The sequence below is a fragment of the Diadema antillarum genome, unplaced genomic scaffold (assembly GCF_040938485.1).
Source record: "Diadema antillarum isolate AM-2024a unplaced genomic scaffold, OU_Dant_1.0 seq00001253_RagTag, whole genome shotgun sequence".
Classification (NCBI taxonomy): domain Eukaryota; kingdom Metazoa; phylum Echinodermata; class Echinoidea; order Diadematoida; family Diadematidae; genus Diadema; species Diadema antillarum.
Window position 1 is genome coordinate 821,288 of NW_027272039.1, and position 9,782 is coordinate 831,069.

At 37.6% G+C, this 9,782-nt stretch overlaps 1 long non-coding RNA gene across 1 annotated transcript in view; it reads left to right on the forward strand.

Moving 5' to 3' along the window:
- Positions 1–7,495, forward strand: part of LOC139745337 (uncharacterized) — a 100,934-nt gene extending 93,439 nt beyond the window's left edge. Inside the window, exon 3 of the long non-coding RNA XR_011711884.1 lies at positions 7,238–7,495. This is a non-coding gene — a long non-coding RNA (uncharacterized lncRNA). The remainder of the gene's footprint in view (positions 1–7,237) is intronic.
- The last annotated feature ends 2,287 nt before the right edge of the window (positions 7,496–9,782 follow it).

Below are 9,782 nucleotides of genomic sequence, written 5' to 3' on the forward strand. Positions count from 1 at the left end.
TTGCCCCGCCCCTCTCGAAACTGCCTTCTTCGCTTCGCAGCTTCCCTGGGCTGCAGCGCTCTGCGACTTCTTGGATGTGCACAGCCCGTGTGATCTCCCCCCAGGGGCATGAATGGGGACAGAGAGGTGGAGCGTCCACACCATGCTCCATTGTCATGTCAGAGTCTGTTAGATTCAGCGTTATATAGTCCTATAGACCTATCTGGCACATTTGAGGTTTCATAGGCATTGGTTAGGAATCCATGCATGCATGTCCTTTATCATTAAAGGACAAGTTCACCTTCATAAACATAAGGATTGAGAAAATGCAACAATATTAGTAGAACACATCAGTGAAAGTTTGAGGAAAATTGGACAATCGGTGCAAAAGTTATGAATTTTTTAAATTTTTCTGTTGGAACCGCTGGATGAGGAGACTACTACAGCTTGTGAGTCATATGCGTACAACAGTATAAAGAAAATATAAAAGAAAATTCAACATATTTTCACTTTTTTCGCATAATAAAAGAGCAATTGACTTGCCTCTTTCTAAAGGCAGGGGGAATAATATTACCCATAACATTTATCGGTAACGAGTCAGGGGAATGTGTACTTTTTTCAAAAGATGGAATTTTGTGAAATTCTCTTTATATTTTCCTTATATTGTTGTACGCATGTGACATCTAAGTTATTCATACACTGCAGTAGTCTTCTCATCCAGCGGGTACTGCACTAAAACTTCAAAACTTCATAACTTTTGAACGGATTGTCTGATTTTCCTCAAACTTTCAATGATGTGTTCTACTAATATTGCTACATTCTCTCAATCCTTATGTTTATGAAGGTGAACTTGTCCTTTAATGAAACTTCACATTGACAGCTATGTTTCTCTTCCCGTGAGAGACTTTCGCACCTGATTAATCTAACTTTAATTGGAAGAACTGTCTAGTTCAACTTATTCTCTGTCAGTGTGAATGAGGTGTAGTTACTAAATATAAAGCAGTTGCATTTTTTTTCCTGATTACAGAGTTGGACACTAATGGAAAAACAACTTACCAGAGAATTTTTGCCCCCTTTTTGGAGGGTTCAAAATATAGTAGAATATATAATCAGATTTGTTATGCTGCTTGCAGAGAGCCTTTAAGCTGCATTTTCATTTCAAGCAGAGCCCATCGTAAATTTTTATTGTATTCAGTCACAGTCCTCCAAATATGGAGCAAATTTGTAATTCCGGTGCCTGCTCATGAAATGTTATCCATTGTAAAAAAAGAAAAGAAAAGAAAAATAGTAAGATTTGACAAACTTTACTGGCATACCAGTATGTGATCGATATGATCTTTATGAAGTAGAGAGCATGAGAAAAGGATTATTAGAAAACATGAGGGAGGGATAGAGGGAGTGTGCATTGTGGGCGTGCCTGCTTTACTGCTATTCTACCTACAGTGTAGGTGTGTGAGCTTCCCGCGGAAAGGACTTGATGGGAGGGGGGGGGGGGTAGGGAAGGTGCCTGTGACTTGAGACACAGGTACATGTTTCATACGTGATGACAGACGTTGCGTCAAATGGGGCTTGAATTGGCAACAAATTTTTAATTTGATTTCTTCGATTCACTCACAGAGAGTTCCTGCGCCGTTCCTTCTGTTTGCGAGATCGCGATCACGTTGCCAGTGCTGCGTCCGTTACCTGTGAAAGGGGAGGGGCAGAAGAGAAGGAGATTTGTTGGAAGAGAACCAGCTGGGATGGGAGAATGTGGAGAAAATGTGTGTATTTATGTACATTGAGAGAGATATGTAGCTGGAGACAGAAAGATATAAAATGAGGGTAAATCATTGGATAGAACGAAAATAGAACGAGAAATGTAGATAAGGAGAGACATAGTGTAAGAGATTGAGATAAATGATTGGAGATGAAAAGACAGAAAAAGAGGAAGAGATAAGTATAGAAAGATAGATAGGGAGAGATATAGTGTAGAAAGGAAAAAGGTAGATAAGGAGAAATAAAGTGTAGGAAGAGAAAGGTAGATTAGGAAAGATATGTTTTAGAAAGAGAAAGCTAGATAAGGAGAAATATAGTATAGGAAGAGAAAGGCAGATAAAGAGAGATAAAGCATAGAAAGAGAGGTAGATAAGGAGAGATATAGTATAGAAAGAGAAAGGTAGGTAAGGAAAGATATATTGTAGAAAGAGAAAGTTAGATAAAGAGAGATAAAGTGTAGAAAGAGAAAAAATAAGGAGAGATATAGTGTAGAAAGGGAAAGGTAGATAGGGAGAGATTTAGTGTAGGAAGAGAAATGTATATAGGTAAGGAGAGATATAGTATAGAGAAAGAAAGGTAGATAGGAAGAGATATAGTGTTGTAGTGTAGAAGATTGAAATAGATCATTAGAGGTGAAAAGATACAAAAAAGATGGGGAGGTAAAGAGATTGGAGCAGAAAGATATAGGAGGGAGTGATACAGTTGGAAAGACAGACATACAGATGAATGATAGAGATGGAGAGATAAACAGATAGAAAAAAATAAAGAGATAAATAATGAAAGATGAAATAGGTAGATGATAGAGATAAAAAAATGTACTGATCGAAAGATTATGACAGTGATAGAACGATAGAGAAACACTAAGAGGGAGATAAAGAGATAGAGTGATAGAGACACAGAGAGACAGGTAGGATGGTATACAAGCTGAAAAAAACCCCAGAAACCTGGTAAACAAGAAATTAACCCAATGAATAATCCTAGAAGACTGTCTACCACTGAGAGAAGTCTACGTGCTGATGACATGAATAGTAGAGACAAGACTATCTCATGCAACTAAATGTTTTGTAATGATGTCACATAGTTTTTTCCCTGTTTATGCAGGATGTTAAATCATATTCAAGCTCTGAATTCTGTGACTAAATAAAAAGATCATGTTTATCAATAAAAATATATTATATTTCATCAAATACGTGCTGACACAGATTCTATGAACTGTGGAATGTCGTGCTACCAGCATTTAAAAAAAAATTGGAATGATTTCCGTTGCATTATGCCTAGTGTGGCTTTCTAGACTGCTTGTATGTATGTATGTCAAAATATGTGTATGTATGTCTACATGTGTATACATGAACATAAATTATGCCAAAGCCCTTTCTGGTTTCAGGTGTTTGTTTATTTGTTTGAACTCTCACTTCGATCTGTGCTATATCAATAATTGAAAATGCTGTCTGTGCTTTGTATATTGGTAAAGTTAAAAAAAGGCTGTCCAGTTCAATAAAAGAAAAACAGATATATTGTCTCAACTGTACAAAATTGACCAAAGTTGGTGTTATAGAAAGTTGACCGCCATGCAGCAAATCCAGTGCAGTCACCTGTGAAAAAAAATCCTTCATATCAAAGTGATGAAACAAAAACAAACAAAGAAAAGTGGAACTAAACCCCAAAGTCTCAAAAAAAAGTTGAATCAGAGAGAACAGCCAATCCTTGCAGTTATCATCAGGGGCAGGGACAACAACTCTGCCAAGGCAGCCCTGGTATGGAGTGAACTCCATATTGGGCTGGACATGTTTGGAGTTGGCCCAAGCGGCTTTTGACCCAGTCACCATTTCTGTCAGCAGCGCAGCAGAGTAAGAAGATATCATATCAACGTTTATGATGAAATAAAATGTAAAGCTGAAAGATTTCTCTTCCTAGAGTATACAGTATCAAGCAACTTCAAATTTGATTCAGTGATTTGAACGAAACTTTAATAATCTGTTAAAAGAAAAACTGGGAAGAAAAGTTTGAATTCTGCAATATGGGCATTTTGTTTGCCATGCAAAGCTTATATTCTGACCAAGAATAATGATGGAAACTTATTTAAAAAAAAGGAGTTTTGAAGAGAATTCCCATTTGTGGGAAACATTGTGGGGAAACCGGCACTGGAACTTTTGAGATGAAAAGACAGCTGATGTGTGGCCACATCGTTGCATTGATTGCATATCACCGTGGCAACAACACCCACCTGGTGAAGTTGCCACGTTTAGGGCATCTTAACATGAGTGCCATGGCAGTTTCAGATTGTGTAGCATGTAACCATGGCAACTATCTCAAAAAAACAGAGCTCAAGCCATCATTGAAAGATGTTGCAAAATGCTGATGTATTCATTCCCTTGTTTGTTTGTTTTTTTCCTCTACCATTAGTGAAATTGTAGGAGACAAATGAATGCAGAATCATACACAGAGACCACAATAGCGCTGAAGCATCTCAATGCAAAGTAACAATAGACTGCTAAGATGTTACAAAGGTATTCCTCCCACTTGCCCATAGGGACATTTTGGCGAGGGATCCGCGTTGAGTTTTAGTTGCCCTCGGCAAGCTGGAAAGCAGGCAAGAGGGTTTATAGCCCCATATGACTGTCAAAGCAGTTGTTTGTCATCAAAAATATTATTTACAGTACTGTACCAAGTATTTGGTATACAGGACAAAGTTTGCAGGAGAGAGAGAAAAAAAATCAAATGTTTACATCTGTAGTCCTTTGTACAAAGAGGTTTGTATAGCAATCATTGATAAAGAGATTGTGATATATCTACTGTACATGGTGGCAGACAGAAAACAACCAATCAGTTTTGAGCTTTTTAAGTTTGTTACTTGCCTCAGTAACTGCAAAGATTGCAAGTTACGATCATTGCAAACGGCTTGAGGAACTGTTGCTCTTGGTCAACCCTGATAGTTTTTAGATATTTTAATGATTGAATCATGTCTTCTGCCTGGTGTCATGTGATATATAATGTAACCATAAAACAAACAAACAAACAAACAAGCAAGCTAACAAACCAGCAAACAAGGCACACATTGTACTTGTTCTTGAACATTCTTTTTTTTCCCATTTCCAGATTCTTCTTGTGATCGTGTCCATGGTGACAACAAATTTTCTGAGTAGAGAAGCATTTCCGCAGTTTGAGTTTGCTTCCTTACATTCAGCCTGCATCCATGTACACGGCGTCACATATAATGGAATAGTGAAGCTCAATGTTATCAGTTTTGCTGTGGAAGGTTTAAAGGCATAAGAAATGTTGCAAACTGCGTGGGATAGTCTTCACAAATAACTATGCCGTAAATGTGCCGACAAGCACAATGAAAGATAAGGTCATGCACGTACGCAAAATACTCGGATGTAAATTGTAAATGTTTCCTGTTTTTGAGGAGAATATGATTACTCACAGGTTGTTTTGCAACATATCAAAATTTTATGCACGTTTCCTTCGGAAAAGAATTCCCGCGGCAACTCCAGAGCTCGACTGTGGGTTCCGACTGATGCTTGCCAGACATACCAACCCCACTGATATGCGGGATGGTGCATTCTGCTTGTAGATATGATGTCAGTTGTGAGCGTCTTGGTGGGATTAGAATTACAACTTCCTACCATTAGATATGGAGAAGAGAATCTTACACATGTTTGAGTTCATCAGAACAGAGACCAGGTTATGCAGATTGGAAAATCTTTTGCGCCTTTTGTGACAAAGATCATTTCCTTAACAGCCAGAAAGCTTGTCCTGCATTAATAATGCATGCACACTGGTTGCCAAATAAGGTTATGTTTACTGAAAATGGCCTGTGTTATGGTGTTTTGAAATTCATGGACATTTTTACCATGGAGATAAAGTGATGGGGTACTGTGAAAGTAGTTATTTTCGCGTACAGATATTTATGTGAATGAGGTGGTCACAGACATTTTCGCATGATACAAATTTGACTTCAAGGCTATTGTTAGTGCACTAATGCCTGTCCATTCACTATATTTTCGTATGTTGCTAAATTTTTGGCCCAACTGTGATTTGCAAAATTTGTGAAAATTAAAAGCTCGCAGAAGTAGCAGCTTTTGCAGTATTCAATTGGCAGTTTGTACTTAATGATATTTATGTAATCCGGTTTGCAGATATGCCTTGCAGTGCCAGCTATGAAGTCCTGGCAAGCTTCCATGCTGTATGGAACAATCTTTATTTGAAAGATATCTATACAATTCACATGTTTGTTAACCAGTGTACCATATTTATGACTTGACTATTGTTTTGAAGCGATGTATTGAATATGACTTTGTTGTTGTTTTTTTTTTTCCTTCACTCCATTGTAAGAAATGAAGAGTTTGTTCGCAAAAACCGATGTCCATTTTTGAAGACTTTGAAGTACGGTCTCTGTCATAAAGTACAAAATAATACCTTGTAGATGATATATTGGTCACTACATATAAAGGTACATTTCTGAAGCAAATATTTTCTTTTTATTCTCTTTATTTTTCGTGACCTTTCATCGCAAATATCTCCATTTGGCAAATATGGACTTATCGGTTTTTGCGAACAAACTCTTCATGTGTTAGCAGGTGTCATAGAGGCTAGAGGCCTTTCATATTTCTGAATATTGAGGTGAAACGAAAATAAAAACCGCTCTGTCATTGGCTGTTGTCAAAAGGTTTCTGTACGGTACTAGTCGTGATTCTCTTTTTCTGTGTGTGTATATCTGTGTTTATGCATTTATGTACAAATATGGGTGCATGTGTGTGTAGTTGTGTGGTATACTTTGTATGTTTGTTGATCATGTAGAATGTAGGATTTTTTTAACTCTCTTGTTTGTATATGTATTATTGTTGAAATAATTTCTAATTCATTTTGTCAAATGGAAAAAAAAATATATGAAAATGAAGAATATGAAATAGCATGATGTGTACATGTATGTGGAGGAGAGGGCTGCCTTTGAAAGTTCCCCACCTACTGGAACATGTAGGTTTCTGTATGAAATTTATGAGGATTGCAGAAACTTGTACGAAATGTGTAAAGTTGAACTCAAGCATCTTCCTTCACTCACTGGAACCCCCCCCCCAAAAAAAAAAAAAAAAGAAAAAAAGAGTGAGAGTATGAATGCAACAAGCACATTTGTTGATGAACAGATTAAAAGCATGTATTGACTATAACCTAGTTAGTATTGAAATATACAGTGTATACATGTACATCATTCATGATTTTTTTTTTTTGCCTTAATCTCTTTTGCATGATCTTTGTATTAATATTAGACCCTCTCCTTTATTTTCAACTTTCATTTTTTCTTTTGTATAAACTTTGATTTGGTGTTGAGATAAAATTTTCTGCAAATGAAAAGACACTTTGCAGAGTTCCACTGTGTCAGAGTGAGAGTTAAAACAAAATTTGCCCAGTTTATCCTTGTGCACATTCCGCCGTGATTTACGATTAATTTTAAGCGTCACTGACGATCTCATCCTGTTTTGTATTTTTTAATATCTTCCTACAGGCCAGTGAACTTCCCTCGTACCCTGCAAACTGACGTCGAAACGGGCCTTGCGGATATGCAAATCTGAGAGTTGGATGCAATAATTTCTTCATTGGATGGTGTGCGCTGAGTGAGCCCTCTGGAGTTCATTCGTGCTCGATTGTCCAGCGGAAGAAAGCACTTGCCTGTTATCCAGCTCTCGCCTACTCTGTACAGGGCAGTAACATTTTGTGGAGAAATCATTGGTAAGTTTTGCTTGGGGGAAAAAAATTGGTTCAGAGTCAGGGGCATCTTTTCGATAGAATCTGTTTGAGACTGAGCTGAGAATTTCTGGAGTAGCTGTGATCAAGCACTCAAGCTTGCATGCATCAATTAGTTTTGTAGAGCTTTCTCACTGTTGTTTTTTGAAACTGTGAACATGTTGCCCCTCCCCCATCAATATCAATGAACTTGTTTATGATTATTATCTCCTGAAAGTGTTTACATGTCTTTTTTTTTCATAAGCTCAGTAGAGCATGAAATACACCAAAATTGTACACTGTGTAATACCCATGCTGTCATTATGACATTGGAATTATGGAATACTATGCCGACTACTGCTGTATTTTACCTTTAATGTGAATGCACCTTTTGTCAAATAAATTTGGAAGTTACATACCCCCGTGGTTACTTGGAATTACACATTTTGCATATAATGATAGGTAGCCTTCTTTCCTTGAATAGTATAGTTTCAAATGACATGGAAATGGGGGGGGGGGGGCAGCAGGAGGGAGGAATAAAGACGTGTGCACATATTTTAGATATAATGTATTAAAGGGATCATATAGTTTTGGTCGAGACCTAATTTCAGATTTCTAACATTTTTGTCCCCGCCGAACGAGTTCGAGCAGGGGACTATGAAACGGGCTCCGTACGTGTGTGTGTCCGTCCGTCCGTCCGTCCGTGTGTGCGTCCGTGTGTGATCAAAATCTTCAATTTGCTACTTCTCTGTCATTTATGAGCCAATTTTGATTCTGTTTGCTTTATATGATAGCACTACATGGGAGCTTTGAAACTTCTACACAAAATTTCAGTCGTGACCTTTGACCTTGACCTTTGACCTATATTGTACATTTTGCTACAAAATGCTACTCCTTCGCCATTTCAAACCGATTTCGATTCCGTTTGCTTTATATGATGGCACTAGGTGAGGGCTTCAAAACTTCTACACAGAATTTTGACCTTTGACTTCTTTGACCTTTGACCTTGATTTTTGACCTATATTGTACATTTTGCTACAAAATGCTACTCCTTCGCCATTTCTAACCCGATTTCGATTCCGTTTGCTTTATGTGATGGCACGAGGTGAGGGCTTCAAAACTCTACACAGAATTTTGACCTTTGCCTTCTTTGACCTTTGACCTTGATTTTTGACCTATATTGTACATTTTGCTACAAAATGCTACTCCTTCGCCATTTCTAACCCGATTTCGATTCCGTTTGCTTTATGTGATGGCACTACGTGAGGGCTTCAAAACTTCTACACAGAATTTTGACCTTTGCCTTCTTTGACCTTTGACCTTGATTTTTGACCTATATTGTACATTTTGCTACAAAATGCTACTTCGCCATTTCTAACCCGATTTCGATTCCGTTTGCTTTATGTGATGGCACTAGGTGAGGGCTTCAAAACTTCTACACGGAATTTTGACCTTTGCCTTCTTTGACCTTTGACCTTGATTTTTGACCTATATTGTACATTTTGATACAAAATGCTACTCCTTCGCCATTTCTAACCCGATTTCGATTCTGTTTGCTTTATGTGATGGCACTAGGTGAGGGCTTCAAAACTTATACACAGAATTTTGACCTTTGCCTTCTTTGACCTTTGACCTTGATTTTTGACCTGTATTGTACATTGGCTACAAAATGCTACTCCTTCGCCATTTCTAACCCGATTTCGATTCCGTTTGCTTTATGTGATGGCACTAGGTGAGGGCTTCAAAACTTTACACATAATTTTGACCTTTGCCTTCTTTGACCTTTGACCTTGATTTTTGACCTGTATTGTACATTGGCTATAAAATGCTACTCCTTCGCCATTTCTAACCCGATTTCGATTCCGTTTGCTTTATGTGATGGCGCTAGGTGAGGGCTTCAAAACTTTTACACAGAATTTTGACCTTTGACTTCTTTGACCTTTGACCTTGATTTTTCACCTATATTGCACATTTTGCTACAAAATGCTACTTCCGGCGGGGACATATATTACGCACCGCGTAATTTCTACTTTTCCTTGTTTTTTGGTGAGATAATGAGAAACCTTTAATGAAATATGAAAGAGCATGTAATCCCATGAGGAATTCAACATTTATTTGATGAAAATTGGTTTTGAAATGGCTGAGATATCCAAAACAGAGTGATTCTAAGAAAGTGTGCATGGGGCCCACCTTTTATTATGATCGCTTTGTTTTTCTTCGTTTTCGGATGTTTCAGTCATTCCAAACCCAATTTTCAACAATAAACTTTGAATTCCTCTTAAAATGGTATGATCTGCACTATATCATAAGTGTTTTCTTGGTATCTC